Here is a 19,875-nt window from a genome sequence, read left to right as displayed (position 1 = left end):
AATACTACTATAAATACCAAAATATTAATTTTTTATAGAGGACTATTCATTGATTCTCTTGAAAACAGCACCCATTTTTCGGAAATTGCATTTCATCTGGTGTGCAATTGCGTCGTGGTAAAAATCTCAATTTTATCCTTTAGCAAAAAAACCTCGACCACATCATTGGCGCCGTCTGTGGGAAAATTTATCTCGATACTGAGTATGCACACCAGTTCTCGAGCCTTGGCGGAACAAGACTCGCCTCGTGAACAAACACCACTCCAGAAGGTAACCCCCTGACGCATGAGCAAATACCTATCAATGGGGAGATCCCTCCACCACGTCGACAATCTTTGCCCGCGCCTCCCGGGAGAGCACTCCCCCCGGAAGCTCCACCCCAAGAACCGATGATCCAACTGACGCAAGAAGCTTTGCTCGCCCTGATACACGATGCATCTACTTAAGCAGCGGCCCAAGCCGTAGCCCAATTTGTAGCCCACCGGCTGGTAGCTGGAGTGAATGCCTCGAGCTGGGCACGCAGTGCACCAGCTGGTGCACCCTACAATCGAGGTGCACCCCCCTTGAGTCGGGCACCAGACACTGTTGGCCAAGCATTCGCACTGCCATCCACTCCCATGTGTTAACTCAATTCAGAAGATTGTTTACTCTCGGACAAAATATTACACTAGGTTGGCATATTTCATCCGAGAGTGGGGGAATGTATGATATACATTAATAAAAAATATTAAATTTTAAGGGTAAATCAGTAATTTGATATGTATGAGTCATACACTAAATATATACAACCCACCACATCATATAATTTCTAAGACAACTTTAAATACCAAAATATTATTTTTTTTATGGACGAGGACTATTCATTGATTCTCTTGAAAACAACACCCACTTTTCGAAAATTGCATTTCATCTGGTGTGCAATTGCGTCGTGGTAAAATCTCGATTTTATCCTTTAGCAGAAAAACCTAGACCACATCATTGGCGCCGTCTGTGGGAAAATTTATCTCGATACTGAGTATGCACACCAGGTCTCGAGCCTTGACAGAACAAGACTCGCGTCGTGAACAAACACCACTCCAGGAGGTAACCCCCCTGACGCATGAGCAAATACCTATCAATGGGGAGATCCCTCCACCACGTCGACAATCTCCGCCCGCGCCTCCCGGGAGAGCACTCCCCTCGGAAGCTCCACCCCAAGAACCGATGATCCAACTGACGCAAGAAGCTTTGCACGCCCTGATACATGATGCATCTACTAGAGCGGCGGCCCAAGCCGTAGCCCAATTTGTAGCCCACCGGCTGGTAGTTGGAGTGCATGCCTCGAGCTGGGCACGCAGTGCACCAGCTGGTGCACCCTACAATCGAGGTGCACCCCCCTTAAGCCGGGCACCAGACACTGTAGGCCAAGCATTCGCACTGCCATCCACTCCCATGTGTTAACTCAATTCAGAAGAGTGTTTACTCTCGGACAAAATATTACACTGGGTAGGCATATTCCATCCGAGAGTGGGGGGATGTATGATGTACATTAATAAAAAATATTAAATTGTAAGGGTAAATCAGTAATTTGATATGTATGAGGCATACACTAAATATATACAACCCACCACATCAAATAATTTTTAATACAATTATAAATACCAAAATATTATTTTTTTATAGAGGAGGACTATTCATTGATTCTCTTGAAAATTGCACCCACTTTTTGAAAATTACATTTATTTGGTGTGCAATTGCGTCGTGGTAAAAATCCCGATTTTATCCTTTAGCAAAAAAACCTCGACCATATCACCGACTTTGTTGGGTAGTATATTTGATGACCCGACACAATCCTGGTAAATTGGGTACCTATTAAAGTCGGGTACTCAAAATCGGATACCCATTTTTTTTTTTGTTAATTTATATTTGAAGAAAATAGAAGCATCATCGAACACATATTTAAAAGCATGTATTTTTTTTGAAAATTTTATACTTATGACTTGTAATTTGTACGCATAATGTGACTTTATTATTAAAATATTATTCAATAATTTAATATAAATCAAGATATCAATTTATTAAGTTAAAAGATAATATAACATCACAATTAATTCAAACTAATAAACAAAATAATTCAATTCGTAATATCAATAACTTGATAAATAGATCAACCACTCATTTATCATTCTCTTTTTTACTTTATTATTTTGTTAGTAACAACAAATAACTATTTTCTATTTTATGTTTTTATTTTTCAATTAGATATCGGGTACTCGATTAACCCGATCGGGTATTTATCTCTATCTAATAACCGACACGATCTATTCAAAATTGGATTTGGGTAAAATTGCAAACATTATAAAATTTATCCGACCCGATCTACTCGAACCCGTTCGGATTGGGTCGCGATCCAAACGCCCACCCCTATTAAGAGCCCCTTATTTTCACTTTTCGTCCCTCATTTGTCAAATGACCTGTAATAGTCTCTCATCTTTTAAATAGATCTTATTATGGTTTTTCATTGTTAAATTTCAACGTAATTTAATGAAAATGGATCAAATATTCTACTAATGAAGAGTAAAATTGAAAAAGCTCGTGTACTTTAATAATTTGTCGATTATTAAAAACTATTGTGTATTTTAATAATGTTATTTTTTATAATAAAAAATAGAGATGTTACTAAAATGACAACCAAATATTCAGAAAAGAAAGAATATATATATAATAAATATATTTTATGTCTTAAAATGCAAAATATACATAAAAAAGAATATGTATGAATCTCAATCAACATAAAAATGAATTTTCTTTTTCAAATTGATTATAATATGTTTATCTTTTTGTTATATTCGATCATTTCTATTTCTTCACGTTTATCATAAATTCATTGTTGAATAACTTACATAAAGACCCGAATTTGCATTTGAAACATTAAAACATATATTCAACTTGCATTTATTTAATTTATTTATTTTTCTGAATAATTAGTAGTTATTTATTAATATTTATATCTTTGTATTAGTTATAAAAAATAATATTATTAGATTACATGGTATTTTTTAATTATTGATAAATTACAAAATTACGCAAATTGTTTTTATTTTACTCCTCGTGGAATATTCCAACCACTTTGATTATGTTCGGTCAAAACTTAATGGTCAAGGACTATATGAGGTATACTTAAAAGATGAGGGATTATTAAGCGGTATTTGTCATATAAGGGACTAATTTGAGGATGTTTTGCTAAGCTTATAAGATGTCTCAGAGTTTATAAGCTCTAAATATTTGTTTCGCTATTTATTTTAAAAAACTTATAAAATCTCAAAATAAAATGTTTTGAATTTTATAAGCTCTTTAAAAAAAATTAGATTTTTTAACATTTTTTGTAACATATTATTATAAATTTTATAAAATTAATATATCATAAAATAAAAGATCCCCTATGATATAATACGCACACTCTCCTCTCTCTCTTTCTCTCTCGCTCACAGACACACACATAGTAAGAATTAAAGAATTCTTTTGCTATTTAATTTTGCTAATATTAAAAAAATTATTTTATCATTTAATAATAAATTATTATAGTTAAATAAAAATAAAATTAGTATTGATATTATATTTTATAAAAAATATAATTCAAGACATTATAAATTATATGACTAAAAATAGTCATTGCATTAACAAAAACAAAGATTAATTATATATCTATATTAATATTCGACTAGTATGAATGGTCATATATATTTTTTATTCAAAAGTTTAAGTAATAATACATTATTTTATCTTATTATAAAAAGATTATCTGTTAAATTTTTATTTAAAATTAAACTAATGTGTATTATTTATAAAAATATTTACAAATATTTAAAATAAAATATGTTAAGAAATAACAACTTATTTGATTATAAATGCAACACACTCATCGTTTAATTGATGTATAATTTAGAAAAGTGATTAATTATAGAATAAATATGTTCGCAATACAGCAGGCAGTGTGTTCTCAGCAACATTTACATTCGTAAACAGGTGCAGTTACACTGTGTGGCCGGGGATATTGTCTAACGCCGGCACCCCGCAACTTTCACCACAGGGTTTGCCCTCATTCCCATCGATTCATTTTCGATTTTTGTCCCCACCTCCTGGTCTGGCCGCATGTGGGAGGCCGGACCCTCTGTTCCCAAGACTCCACCATAGGGAAATTCACCTATGTAACCAGAGATTGCGGCTTCAGGGCCCTTGAGTTCGGCGGCAAAGGGGCGGCACCTCCAGCCACTTCTATGACATCAGTCTCGTGGACAGCTATAATCTGCCCATGCTGGTGTTGGAAAATAAAAGACTGTGCCGTGGAAAATCATTGTCTTGAAAGCGAAATTTCGGTACTACCATGGTGCAAATAGTATAAACCGATTGCTCCAAAAGGTTAACACAACTACAACTCTTTACACGCGCACTCATGGAAGAAAGTTTGGAACAACGAACAAAACAACACTCAAAAGAGAAGGAGAAAAGCAGAGGAAGAGAGCAGAGAAGAGGCTCTCGAATTTGGTATGTTGAAATGAAAGAAGCTTGAGCATATTTATAGATGCATAGCTTGGCTGCTAGAAATGCAGGGACTCTACACCAGCCACAAGTTACCAACAGATCTATCAAAACTAGAAGCAAAAAATTCGGGAACTATGAGACTAGGTCTCTTAGGAGTCCAAAAATATGAAAAATGAAGGATTTAAATATAATTTTTTGAAAAAATATATATAATCGAGAGTGCCCAGCCCCACCCGGACCGGGATAGGACGGGCGGGCGGGCGCCTGTGATGATTCTTCCAAAATCCACCTACCCACACTTCTCATTCCAAAGGTAGCAAGATGGTTTAATATATATAGGAGAAAAGTTGTTTATGTTTTCTATGTGGGACAAGGAAAGGTGCATTAGTCATTCCCAACAATCCCCCACAAATGGCTAGTGTAGAAGTAGAATATGATTTCTGAGTAAAGAAAAAAATATACTTAAGCATTAATATCTTTTGATTAAATTAATGCATAGTGAAGGGAGACAATCAATTTGGCTAACGATAGTGATATAACTCTTGAACGTTCGATAGCTGAAATTGAGACCCCCACAATCACCTAAGAATTCCTTAGTGTTCGTTGTTCCGCGATAAAGTTCCAAGCGCTATTAATGGCCATGCGCTTATATCTTGGGTACTAATGAGTGTTCTAGAAAGAACTTTCATTTTCCTTTCATAGAAGGCGACCCACCTCCACACTCATCCAAATAGCTTAATCAAGTCTATAGACTACTCAACAACTGAGCTATGAGGCTATCTTCCTGAACAAAGTTAGGGTTATCCGTCAAGTCCTTATTAGGACCACCCAAACACAGGGCTATGGATTTCTATGGTCATTACCATATTCCATCAATCAACGGGTTTTAGCCCCATTGCTCTCGAAGACTCAAAAATAATTCTCCTAGTAAGTCCTTTCATGAGAGGATCTGTCAAGTTTCTCTCTGACCTCACATAATCTAAGGAGATTATCCCATTCTTTAGAAGTTCTTTTACTGCTTCATGTCTGATCCAAATATATCTCCTTTTGCCATTATAAGCATAGTTCTTGACAATTCCAATAGCAGCTTGGGAGTCATAGTACAGAGGCACTGGCACAGTTGACCCCTCTAAGGGCATATCTCCCAATAAGTTTCTCAGGCACTCTGCTTCTGGACCTACCAATTCAAGAGCTATAAATTCAGATTCCATAGTAGAGCGAACTATACAAGTTTTTTTTTGCAGATTTTCAGGAAATAGCTCCCCCACACAAAGTAAAAATAAATCCACTAGTTGAGCTTACTTCATCATTATCAGTAACCCAATTTGCATCACAAAATCCTTCTAGCATTGCGGTAAAATTTATTAATGTGCCAACTCAAGTTTATAGTCCCCTTTAGATATCTCAATAGGCGATGTAGTGCTTTTCAGTATTCATTATTGGGATTATGGGTATACGACTTAGTCTCTCACAGCGTAAGCTATGTCAGGTCTAGTGTAGTTCATGAGAAACATAATGCTCCCTATGATTTTTGCATACTCATCTTGTGATACACTGCCAGCTTTATTCTTTTTGAAACATACACTAGGGTCATAAGGTGTTTTGACTGGTATCTCATCTTGACCACCGAACTTGTCCAAGATTTTCTTTATGTAGTGTGACTGATAAAGAGAGAACCCATTTTCAATTTTTTCAATTTTAATGCATAAGATTACATTAGCTTCTCCTAAATCTTTCATGTCAAATTGTGCTGCTAAGAATCTTTTGGTTTCTCAATGATTTCTATGTTGCTGCCAAAGATCAACATATCATCGACATATAGGTATATAATAACACATTCTGTCCCAAACAATTTTGAGTATACACATGTATCTGATACATTGTATCCATTAGTTTTTAAAATATGATCAAACTTTTCATACCATTGTTTGGGTGCTTGTTTTAGTCCATATAGTGATTTTCTAAGTTTACAAACTTTATTTTCTTGGCTAGGTACCATAAATCCCTCGGGTTGTTCCGTATATATTTCTTCTTCCAAGTCACCATTTAGGAATGTTGTTTTTACATTCATTTGATGGATTATTAAGCCAAGAATAGCTTATAGTGCAACTAGAGTTCTAATGCTTTCAATCTTTATCACAGGTGAGTATGTGTTAAAATAGTCTATGCCTTTCTTTTATGTATAACCCACAACCACTAATCGTGCCATAAATTTGTCTATGGTCCATCTGATTTCATTTTTTTCTTGAAGACTCATTTGTATTTTATAGGCTTACTTCCTATAGGCAAATCCACTAAATCCCAAGTATAATTTAACATTATAGAGTCCAGTTCATTTCTAATGGTTTCCTTCCAGAAAATAGAGTCTATGGAGGTTTTTGCTTCCGTATATGTCTTAGGATCATCTTCAACTAGAAACATTGAAACAAAGTCTTCACTTAACTTTCCTTGGTATTTCGTTAGGAAAGCAATTAGAAAGTCTGGTCGAAAACTACGTTCAATTTTTTATCTTTTACTTCTTCTAGGTTCATTCACTACAGAATTAGAGGAAGTTAACAAAGGTTTATTGCTTGAAGAGTAGCGTCCATTCTAGTAGTTTTAATCGAAGGAAAAACTAGTTCAAAAAATTCAGCACCTCTTGATTCACAAAGAGAGTTATCATTTAAACACATGAATCTATATGCGGCACTATTTTGGGCATATCCAATAAACACACAGTCAAAAGTTTTTAGGTCTTATGTTTGTTTTCTTAAATTTTGGCTATGCTACTTTAGATAGACAACCCCACACCTTAAGAAGTTCAAAGTTAGGAACAAACCCTTTGCATAATTCATAAGGGATTTTATTCAATTTTTTATGTGGGACACTATTAAGGATATACCATGCGATAAAGTTGCTTCCCCCCACATATTATCAGGCATACATGAGCTTAAAAGCATAGCATTCATCATTTCTTTTAGAGTTCTATTTTTTCGTTCGGCTATGCTATTTTGTTGAGGTGTATAAGGTGCAGACATTTCATGGATTATTCCATTAATCTCACAAAATTCTTTTAAGAGCTTAGTATTGTATTCTCCACCTCTATCAGATCTAAGTCTTTTAATCTTCTTATCTAATTGATTTTCAACTTCAGCCTTAAATTTCAAAAATATTTCAGCAGCCTCATCTTTTGATTTTAATAGATAAATCCTAGTGTATCTAGAAAAATCATCAACAAAGGAGATATAATATTTTTTTACCACCCTTGCTTAATGTGTTTTTGAAAGCAGCTAGATCTGAGTGAATTAATTCTAGCAATTCAGTACTTCTAGATGTGATGGGTTTAAAAGGTTTCTTTACGTATTTTGCCTCTACACAGACTCCACATTTAGAGCATCCATTTGTGTCAGAAAAATTTATAAGATTCATAGTTTTCAACCATTTAATAGAGGAATAATTCACATGTCATAATCTACCATGCCAAATATAAATGGATTCCATCAAATAAGAAGAACTTGAATAAATTTTATTAATAGCAGTGGAAATGGTGTTCACTAAGTATCCTTTTCCTACAAAGTTATTATTCCTAGTGATTATAACCTTATCAAATTCTAACACAATTTTCAAGCCAGCTTTATTCAATAAACTATCAAAAACTAGATTTCTACGTAAAGAAGGCACATATAATACGTCATTCAAAGCAAGTGTTTTGCCAGAAGTAAGTTTAAGAAAGATCTTTCCTTTACCCAAGAATTCGGCAGTTGCAGAGTTTCCCATGAAGACACACTCGCCGTCTGTTGCGTCACTAAGTTCATGAAATAGGGCTTTGTTGGAGCAGAAATGCCTGGATGCACCAGTGTCTAGTACCCAGTCTTCTTTGTTCTCTACTAGGTTGGCTTCTACAACTACCTAAGCGATGATCATGTCATTTTCAGCTAGGTTGACTTGTGGAGTAGATTTAGTGGTTGGTTTTTGGTTTGCTTTCTATTGATCCTTTCTTTGGTAGCACTGATACGCTTTGTGTTCTAATTTCCTGCAGCAGTAGCATGATTTTTTATTCTTTTGGATCTTGTTGTTAGGTCCCTTGAACGTCTTATGTTGATTGTTCTTTTGAAAAAATTTCCCTTTATTCTGGTGAAACCTATTTTCAGATCCAGCAGACTCAACAAGGTTAGCTTTAACTGAAAGAGAAGAGAGAGAAGCTTCCTTATCTTTTAGGCGATTTGCTTCGTCCATTCTCATATGGCTGATTAATTCTTGGAGGGTAAGATCCCTTTTCTTGTGCTTCAAGTGGTTTCAATATTCACTCCAAGTAGGAGGGAATTTTTCAAGTTGTACATTGGCTTGTAAAATCTCACACATTGTCATGCCCTCGCTTAATACTTTAGTCACTAGGTTCTCGTACTCATGGATGTGGCCCATTATAGGCTTCTCATCGACCATTTGAAATTGAAGCCATTTACCAACGACATACTTTTTCCTTCCACCGTCATCACTTCCGTATCTTGCCTCCATTGTAGTTTAGATTTCTTTGGCACTCCTATAGTTAACAAATAAATCTAACAGAAAATTATTCATATTATTAAGCAGGTGACCTCTCACCGTTTTATCGTCTCTGTCGTATTATATTTTTGCCTCATTCTCAGATTTTTGGGTCTTCCCTTCTGTGGGGATCGTTGCTGCAGTAATGGGAAGAGTGAAGATTTCTGCTGGAGTTTTCGGTGGATTCTAGAACACATAGTCCACGTCCAATTGTTCGAAAAATATGAATAATTTTTGTGACCTGTTTATAGATGGTCCCGTCAAGTGGCTCTAGCTTGGAGAGGTCGGGCAGTGTTTTAGCAATTGGAACAGCTATTATAACAAATTTTTGCTTTCAACTGTTGAAAAATGAAAGACTGTGCCGTGAAAAACCACTGCCTTGAAAGAGAAATTTGGGTACTACCATGGTGCAGATAGTATAAATCGATCGCTCCCCAAGGTTAACACAACTATAACTCTATTACACGCGCACTCGTGGAAGAAAACTTGAAACAACGAACAAAAAGCACTTAGAAGAGGAGTGAAAGCAGAGGAAGAAAGTAGAGAAGAGGCTCTCGAATTTGGTGTGTTGAATGAAAGAAGCTTGAGCCTAACTATAGATGCATAGCTTGGTTGCTGAAAATGCAGGGACTCTACACCAGCCACAAGTTACCAACGAATCTATCAAAATTAGCAGCAAAAAATTCGGGACCTATGAGACTAGGTCTCTTAGGAGTCCAAAAATGTGAGAAATGATGAATTTAAATGTAATTTTTCCAAAAAATATATATAATCGCTCCTGTCCAGCCCAGCCCGAACTGGGAACTGGTGGTCCCACAGGGCGGGACAGGCGGAAATTGTTCGAACACGGGTTGCATCATCGACCTCAACTCCTCATGTCTGTCGGAGTTGCAGGTGTTGAACGCCGTTAGCACTAATGGCCGGGGCGGTGGAGGAGGAAGACCATGCATGGAGCGCCTGCGAGGCGTTCGGGGATCCCAATTATTGTTGCAGCGGCAAGTACGCAACACCGGATATTTGCAAGCTGAGCGCATACTCGGAGTTCTTCAAGACTGCGTGCCCGCACGCTTACAACTATGCTTACATGACGGCACCAACACGTTTACCTACGAGTCCGCGGACTACGTCGTCATTTTCTGCCCGACTCCTTCAGCGAGGTAACATTTATTGAAGTATGAATGAATTCAACGAAATTTGTGGAATTTTTAAGTAATGCAGGGGAAATTCTACTTCCAATTTGATTCCTTCAAATTGAACCAATAATACGATAAGTGTAATATATTTATTATGCGATTGGTGTATAATTTAGGAAATATTATCTATTACACAGTAAGTGTGATACACTTACTTTATGATTGATTTGGTTCAATCAAATTTGAGCCATAAAAATTTTCTGTAATGTAGTGGGGTCAGATCATATTCTGGTCGAATAATTTAGAGCAAAATATTTTTTTAGTCCCATAAAATAGACTAAAATTTATTTTAGTCACAAAAAATATGATTTTGGCATTTTTAGTCACAAAATTATAACGCCTTTTTAGTCCCAAAACTACAATGCACGAGATTTTTTGAGACTAAAAATATCTAATTATAAATTTTATGAAACTAAAAATGATATTTTTTATAATTGTGGTAAAAAACAGGTTCTATCCTTATTTTATGGGACTAAAAATTTTTTTTACCCAATAATTTACTAATTCAACATAATTGAAAATGTACAAAATGTATCAGGGTTTATTTAATTAACAATACTTCAATTATTTTTACACCATAGATGGTCGGGGTCGTGAACAGCATTTTGGGTCCTAATCGTAGGAGTTCCATTATCAAAATATTCAAATATTGTGGTCGCAATTTTATTTTATTTTAGTTTACTTTTTCGTAATTTTTAGTACATTGCTTGTTAGAAATTCTTGTTCTAGATAGAATTTGATAAGGTGCTAACACGTACACAAACTTAGAGATTTTTCAATTTGGAGGAAAAATTTGGACTCGTATGCGCATAAAGATTAATTTGCTGCCAATTAATTTGTAGGAATAAAATTAATTTCACTCTCTTAAGTTACAGGACTTAACCTTCGAACAATCAGGTTCTAAAGATATTAACATTTTTTCTGGTGGGTAATAGATTAGGATTCCACAAACTTGAAATAATAATGAAGTAAATTTGTCATATTGACATTTAAATGACCTAATAATGCCACCCTAAAGAGTTAGGGATAAAAAATATAGTTTTTATGTCATCATCACTCTATCTATGTTATATATTTACGTAGTTGAAGGGTGTTTCTAAGGCAATTAAGAATGTTTTGAATGATAAATTATATTCTACCTTCCAACTATATTTATTTTTATATTTTGTCATCGAAATTTTTTTTATATCAATTTAACAATTTTAATTTTGTGAAAATTGCATCTTTTATAGGTAAATGTAATTTTCATTAAATAAATAGTACAATTGTACAGTACAACAGTGCTCAATGAGTGGCGTCTCCCTCGATAGGCCAAGGGATACGCCAAAGTCTATATAATGCACAAGAACTAACAGAGAAAGCTAAAGAAGCACTAAGAATCCTCTGTCTAACCTCTTCCACAATGAGTCCAGCAAGTTCGGTCGGTTCTCGCTCAGACTACTCAAAATGTCTCAAGTTTCGTTCCTTCCAAATATGATACACACATGAAGCCAGTAGCGTATGATAAGTCAGATTAATAATATTTTGCCCTCTCCATTCTCTTGTAGCCCAATCTATATCCATTGACCAGTCTCGGTTCGGCCAATTGAAGCGAACAGATCGTCGAATAACTATAAGGCACCATCGGGCGTAGCGGCATCGGAAGAATAAGTGCCTATGCGTCTCATTCGCGCCTTCATCACATAGAACACAAGCGCCTAGGTAAGAGAACCATGGTTTATCAGCTGTCGAAAACTTCCCCAATATAGCAAGCCATAGAATAAAATTATGCCTGGGGATCTTGAGGGAACCTAAAAGTAGTGAAGACCAACCTACCTTGGGTCCTGGAGGAACCAGTGACCTGTATAGAGATGTGGATGTTGGACTACCATTTCCCACCACCAAATGATGCGATCAACACCACCATGAATCTGAGGCAGGGACTGTAGAATCTCCAACCACTCAATGTCTATAATGAGGGGCCATTGCCATTGTCACTCTATGATAACGCTGCTGAGCTTGGTAGAAATCCCAAGCTCAGGGAGTGGCGGTCCATGGAAAAATCTAGCAATGAGGGGCCCAAGATGGTGCCAAGGATCCTACCAAAGATAGAACGTAGCCCCATTACCAACCCGAAAGTCCACCATCGGCCGAATAAGTGATCGTAGACGAAGTAATTTCCGCCAACCCCACAAACCCCCACGGTCTAGAACCGCCCAAATATATGTATTTTGCAACTGCTCATGATAGAGGCACTCCACCCAAATAGACGTCCTATCACACCTTATAATGTCATAGAACTTCTTACACATTAAAGCCCGATTTAAGATAGCAATGTCTCGTAAGCCTTGACCACCATCCGACAACGGCTTACATACATCTTGTCATGCTACTTTGGCATAGCCCCTAGTCATCCCCCCTTTTCACAAGAACGCTCGTAGTGGCTTCTCAATCTCCCTTATAACACCTTTAGGCAATAGGAACGCTGAGGCCCAGTAAATGTTCAACGCCATAAGGACAAATTTGATGATCTAAATCCTCCCAGCATACGACAACGCCAGACCTTCCCATCCTTTAATACTTTGGTCAATTTTCAATAACAATGGCTAACAATCTATTATCAATAATCGAGACGAGAGGAGCGGAAGTCCCAAGTATCTCATCGATAACTGCCCTTCCTGAAATTCCAGCATCGCCAACAACACTTCTCGAATCCCGTGTGCCAAGTGAGAGATAATAAGGTGGCTCTTATGTGCATTAAGCCACAGACCCGACCAAGATGTGAACATATCTAGGCCCTACTTGAAAACCCCTATAGAATTCATATCAGCTTTACAAAATAGCAACAGATCATCTGTAAAACCAAGCTGAAAAAGTCGAGCAGGAGTACATTTCCAATGGAATAAAAAACGCCCATCCTGTTCAATCAACTGTAGGAATAAAAGATGTAACACCTCCATCACAAGAACAAATAGGTAAAGCGATATGGGATCACCTTGCCTCAACCCTTGTGAACCCGTAAAAATTTCATGGGGTTTCCCATTCAGACCCATCGAGAACGAGGATGTTGTTACACACTCTTCTATCCACCGAATAAATTGTGCTACAAATCCAAATATGTGTAAAACTACTAGTAGAAAGTCCCATTCCATTGTGTCATAGGCTTTCCGAATATCCACCTTAACGGCACATCTAGGGGGGAGATGCACTTGGTTATACACTGTAAATAGTTCCTGTGCAAGCATAATGTTATCGCGTGAAATTTGCATTTTACTATATATGACCGTTTTTTCATTGATTCTTCTGTTGGAAAAACATCAAATGTGTATATGTGAAAAAAATATCACATCACATAACCTTGAAGTATTACATGCGCCCTACATTTGATGTTTTTCAAAAATAAACTTGGTTAAAACATATTTCTAAATGGCAAAGTGCAAAATTATATAAAGTTGATATGTTATGTTGGCACAAAAAAAAAATCGATGTTAAAATATAAAAATGATCATAGTTCAGATGCCAAAATATAACTAACTTTTTTTTTAATTGAAATTTTGCATTAGGTCCTATAATTCATTTAATCTATGAATGCCTGTAAAGTTCATGCGATTCAGGAAAATACAAAAATTAAATACATAAAAAAATTCTCTAATAAATCCTTTATATATATATACTAGTCGTTATGGCATATATTAAAAGAAATAAATAATTAATTAAAAATAAACTAATTTAGTGATATTATCGACCTAAAAAAAAATTACTATCATTGTTTTACAGACTGATGTTTGTGAGTGAAATTTTCATATTAGTATAGATATATAAATTAAAAGTTGAGTAGGAGTGCTTAAAAATACACAAGCACATTTTTAGTAATTTGAGAAATTAATATCGCGGTGTAAGTAACCATTATGTGTGAATTAAAATTGCACTCCCCCCTCATAAGATATCATCCAGAATCTCAATTATTAAGTGGATTAAGTCAGATAGGGGATGGTTCAAATTGAACACGAATGGGGCCTCAAAAGGAAATCCAGGCGTTGTAGGGGCAGGTGGTAACATAAAAAATCATCTAGGTCAAACCGTCCTCGCATTTCTAGAATATCTTGGCCTCATCTTCAACACAGCAGCAGAACTGAAAGCTATATATAGAGGTGTTAAATTGTGCATTCGTAGCAACATTAGGTAAATTTGGGTGGAAACAGATGCCAACATCGCCCTCAAACTCATCTCCTCTTCCCCCCCAAGGGCCATGACACCTTCAAAATCTATTGCAACAAATTAGTTATCTTCTGTCCCAAATCGAATTTAAAATATCACACATCTTTAGAGAGGGTAACCAAGTGACCGATTATTTTGCAAATCAAGCATGTTTCAATCAGCATCTCACCATATTATTCCTGATAATATCATAGGTAAAGATTTGATTAGACTTGACGCTTGCTCCTTCCCTGCTATTAGAATAAAAACTACTAGTACCTCTAATTTCAGTTAAAATATTTTTCTTGAAATTAGGGGTATTTCACTACTGATTGGTTCCTTGCTCATACTTGTTGTCCTATCTGAACTTTTTCTATGTTGTTTATGGGATTGTACTTATATGGATTCTTTGGAGGTTACTCATTCATATGGTTGGCGTTGTAGCTAATATTTCTCTGGATACCTTCTGATTTTGTCACTTCTGTTGTTCTTGTTTATTTGGTTGCTTGCTGTTATATTTTTTGCAGGTCTTTTGAACCCCTTTCACAGGTTCAACGGTTGTCAGCCATACAGACATGATCTCCACGCTAATATTAATAGTCATTTATTTATCCTTTTGGAACATTACACACATTCTGGCTAGGCTTTTTTGTAGAGATTTATTTTTAGGTGTTTTGCGATCCACGATGTGGTGGGATAACAAAAATATTTTTGGCTCGCTATATTTTTCTTATAAACTTGTTTTTGTCTTTTGTTGTAAGGGAGTAGTACTCCTTGTTTAATTTTGCTCTATTTGTAAGGGAGTAGTACTCATTGTTTATGGCTTGGCTAGAAATTCTATGGAGGTAGCTTCCCCACTGCAACTATTTTTATGCATTTTAATATAAAAATACTAGGAACTCCGAAAAGCTCCCCTATCTTTAGGTAGTTTTTGTTTAAAAAAAAAAGTAACAAACTGATAACCTCCCTACTCAACCATTTTCCTTCTTAGGTTCTAACTCTTGTTCAGTTAGATGGAAACATAGGCACATCACACATGCACTAAACTCAGACAAAAAGTGACTTTTTCTTGATGGACATCGGTTATGTAATGTTGTTGTCTAGTTTCCATGTCCACCCCATTTCGGAAACCCCCTTTCTTTCTTTCACTTTTAAGTAGTTACCACATGACATGTTATGTAAGTTGAGGCATGCGCAGTTCCAAACCCCATCCATACCCTTCATTTTCTATTCCAAATTTTATTGTATTTTTTTATTTTGAATAATATATAAGATAAATTATATTGACATCTTTTAAGGTTAGGCTAAAATACACAAACACTCTCTATTTTTTGTAGAATTGCAGCTACATTTTCTGAGATTATAATTCTAATTACCTCTGTACCCCTTATTCAAATATAAAACTTATGGAAGCACCGTCCGAAAAATATTACACTAGCACCCCTCAGGGGGTGTAACAATAATTTTGTAAAATACAGATGGTGTTTATGTAGTTTAATCTAATATCAGAGGGTATCAGTATAATACGTCCAAATAATGTGTATACTGCATGTATAAAATTCTTTCTTAAATTGAAATAAAAGATACAGCTTGATTTGAAGCAAATTCTTGCTCGGACGAAATCAATCACAATTTTTTTTTATCTGTATACCAATCACACAATAAATATATTATACTTACCATATAAACTGATTTAAATTTAATTGAGTCGAATTCACATTAGAATTTTTCCATAATTTGGAGTAGAAAAATCAACTGAAGCCCATCAACATCTATTACGCATTAAGAAACTTTCCATACTTTGATGTGTTCCTCTTTTTAAACGAGTTTGCTACTTTGGGCGGTTTTGATGCCTTTAATATATATAGTTTCTGGCTTTTTTAAGAAATTTGACAACTTGCGATTTTTATGCATAACTATACTATGTACTAATTAAGATGAGAACCTTAAAATAATTAATTTGCAATAATCGGTAATTCCGGCGTATTACTAATTTATTTTGTTAATTTTAGTCAATTATTTATTTACTTTTAGTTTTTTTTTTTTAAACCGACAAAAGTGTAGCAAAATTAATATTTTATTATTAAGGGAACACCTTTTTGGCGTCTCATATTTTTATCTATTTTATTTTCCGCATTGTTGCAATAATTTCTTTTAAATTTTCTCCCATGTTTTTTAATCGCGAAGTTGACAACTCTTCTCAGCTTTCACTAATTTTAACTTCTTATAACTTTTTCATTTTTTTAAATTTTTTTTAGTATTTTTCAATTTTTTATGAAAACATATAATTTTAAAAATAAAAATTATTTTAAAGTATTTCTATTTGATTGCACACTTATACATACTAGTTTTAAATTGGCAAACATATCGAGCGCATTACAATTGCTCGTACTCATGAGCTCATCGATAGATCAATATTTTGTGCTAACTAGGAATAATATCATTAGTAAAAGGAAAAAGTATTATTTTAGTCCGTTAAGTATGTTTAATTTTAATTTTTGTCTGATAACTATGTCTATTTTTGTTTAGGTCCAGTAACTTACGAAATTGCTTACTTTGCGATTTGGAAGGCTTTTAAGAAATGACCTTTACTTTTACTTGCTAAAATATTTACTTTAAAGGTTGATATATTAATGTTAGGGCTTTCTTAAAAAATAAATTCTAATCAAAGATAGAGAAAGCTCGTATTATCAGATGTCTTATTATAATATTGTCGTTATAAAATCTCATGAAAATGGTCTTGTAAATCTCCTAACAAGAGATGGAGGCATTTGAAGCAAACTTCATCATGTTGAGACTAAGGCACCTCTAGGAAAACCTCGAGCAGCTTGACAGGAAGTTCGAATAGCTAGCGGTGAATGCCCAAGTTGCCGGACAAATCCAAATAGTTGATCTAGACATAGTCCAGGTTGCAATAAGGAGTTCCTTATTAGCATCCACATCGCTATGGAACGACTTAAGAGAACCAATTCGGAAGGCATCACCTTCAGGGATGACTCACGAGTTGAGGGAGCATGACCCTAAACATGCCTTTAGAGTACAAGGCTCTAAACTTGTAGTGTCGGATTCAGGTACTGTTTGCACAAGACCATTACCAGACTCTGGTGAAATGGCAAAAGTTGAGTCACAGAAGTGCAAACTCCTGTAGATTCAAGTCAACCCAGTACCTCTAGGGTTAAAGAGGGGGAGATTAGCCTTAGGCCAATGACAAACACTTCTAAGGTTAATACTAACGAATTGATATCTTCTTCTACTTGGCAGGAAATCAACGCATGTGGAAAAAATTAATTTCTCGCAAAGGAGTGAACCCAGACAAGACCATTAACAAAAAATTCAAAAAATATAGGGTTTGGATGTTAGAAGGGTCAAAATCAGAAGATTTTCCGAGAATGGTATGATTTTGGAGCTCTTGCTTCAGTTAATACTATATCACCAAGTTTTTCGAAAATTTCAAAACTTCTGGAATGAATTAGTAGGATGGTCTTTGATTCATGGCAAAACAACCCCCACTTTAAGAGAAGCGATGTTCTGGAGATAAAAAAAGAAGTAAAAAGTAAAGAATGTAAAAGATCAAGGATAAGACTGTCGGTAGAAAACGACAAAGGCCAATAGTCAGCAAAGTAGGAAAGCCAATTGGAAATCACATTATCGATAAGCCATTATAACTAATAGCTGGAAAGGACGCGGCAATGACGAATGTAGTGACGTCATTCGAAAGAGACAAGATGATGATGAATGTAATGACATCATCAAAAAACTAGTTTGGAGTCCGAATTTGATGTCCGCGGATACCTATAAATAAAGATGCAATGAAGTAGAGGGGGATCATCAGAAAACTTCTCCTGCTCTTCAATGCATTAGAGTTCTAAGTCTTTTTAATCTTTTTTAGTGATTTAATTTTTCAGTTTATGGGGGTTTGCCCAACAAGTCAAACCCTCTATAATTTAAGAGGCTAAACAGTTGTCTCCTCCAATGGAGCAATAATATTTATGTAATAAAAATTAGGCTTCTATTCAACTTGCTTGTCCAAAATTCTATTAGGTCCCTATATTGGAGTCCCTTTTACGCCCTAAGGTGGGAAACAAAATAGGACTAAGCTGTTTTGTTACTGAATGAGCCAAATGCCAGCGAAACCATCTGTTGTGGTAGTGTGGTTGGAAGAAATCTGTTAAACCGAGGACTTTGAATACCCGAAAAAAGAGCGGTCAAAGCAAGGTATGAATTTATGGGTTCTTAATTTATTTTGGAAGTATGTTGAGATGTTTTAAGAGCATGAAAATGGATTATTAAGCTATTTTGAAAGGGTAAAAAGGTTATAAAATAGGCTGATGATAGTGTACTAAAATTGATATTGCCAAAATTAGTGTACCAAAATTGAACCGAGACAAAGTGATGTACTAAAGTTTTCTTTTTCTCATTCTCAATCCGTAAATCTGACAATAAGGCGGTATGAGGAACCGACCATGTAGGTGGAATGCATAAGAACAAACAAGAAGAAATGCGTCCATGTAGGTGGTAGGGAAAACCGACCATGCAGGCGGAATGCAATAAAAGAATATTTTTTATTATGACAGATAAAAAGAGAACTGAAATTACGTAAGAGAAGGCTAAGTCAGGATCCTTTTACATTGAGTTAATTAATAGGTATGAATTTTGATCAAAAGATACTACACTAAAGCCCAAAAACAACGCCAAAGAGCAGCAAAATCGGACAGCAATGGCAAGGCCAACCTTGTTCAAACCTATAATTTAAATCAATGACCCAAAGTATCTTTTCCCTATGCTTATTCAGTTTCTCCATATATTCATCAGTAACAAAAGATACTTTTTTTTTTTTTTAGCCTTGCTATCTCCATTGTTATAAATATTTCAGCAGTAGTAATGTAGCCTTGCATTAGGCTAAAGATAATAGAAGCAGGAATGAAGGTAACTACAAGTGCAGAAATATAAATAAGAAAACTTACAAGTAGTGCGTACTCCTTCTTATGCCAAATAATACTTATCCACCATTGAGACACCCAATTCGATATTTCTTGCTAGAAGACCAGTGGGCAAATTTTGAAAAATCATGTATGTTTTCTCTTATAATTTTCATAATTTAAAAGCTTTATTAAATGTCTCAGCATAGTCCAATAATTGAATTATATAGTATTTTTTTATTTTGGGTGAAAATATTCTTTTTCTCCTAATGGATTAATTCCTCATCTTACAGTAGTGATGAATTTCTTGATTACTGCTTTCGAATAATTAAAACTCCTTTTCATTACTGGAGAATGTGTGATTAATTTCAACACTTTGGGTGGCCTTAAGAATACATTCATAATGTGCCCTTGGTTTATGTGCCCTTGCGGTAAAAGATGCAACATTAAAGTATCTCTTCATTAAATATCATGGATCAGTTTTCCATCTTAAATCATCATTTTCAAGAACTATAATTACTTCATGATGTTCACTGAATTTATAA

The 19,875-nt window shown here is 35.1% G+C and overlaps 1 pseudogene; it reads left to right on the top strand.

Moving 5' to 3' along the window:
• The first annotated feature begins 1,017 nt into the window (after positions 1-1,017).
• LOC110012419 (thaumatin-like protein 1 pseudogene) lies at positions 1,018-10,203 on the top strand (annotated as a pseudogene).
• The last annotated feature ends 9,672 nt before the right edge of the window (positions 10,204-19,875 follow it).

The sequence above is a fragment of the Sesamum indicum genome, linkage group LG8 (genome assembly GCF_026168435.1).
Source record: "Sesamum indicum cultivar Baizhima isolate 11 linkage group LG8, ASM2616843v1, whole genome shotgun sequence".
Lineage (NCBI taxonomy): Eukaryota > Viridiplantae > Streptophyta > Magnoliopsida > Lamiales > Pedaliaceae > Sesamum > Sesamum indicum.
This window is presented reverse-complemented; position numbering and strand designations above follow the sequence as displayed.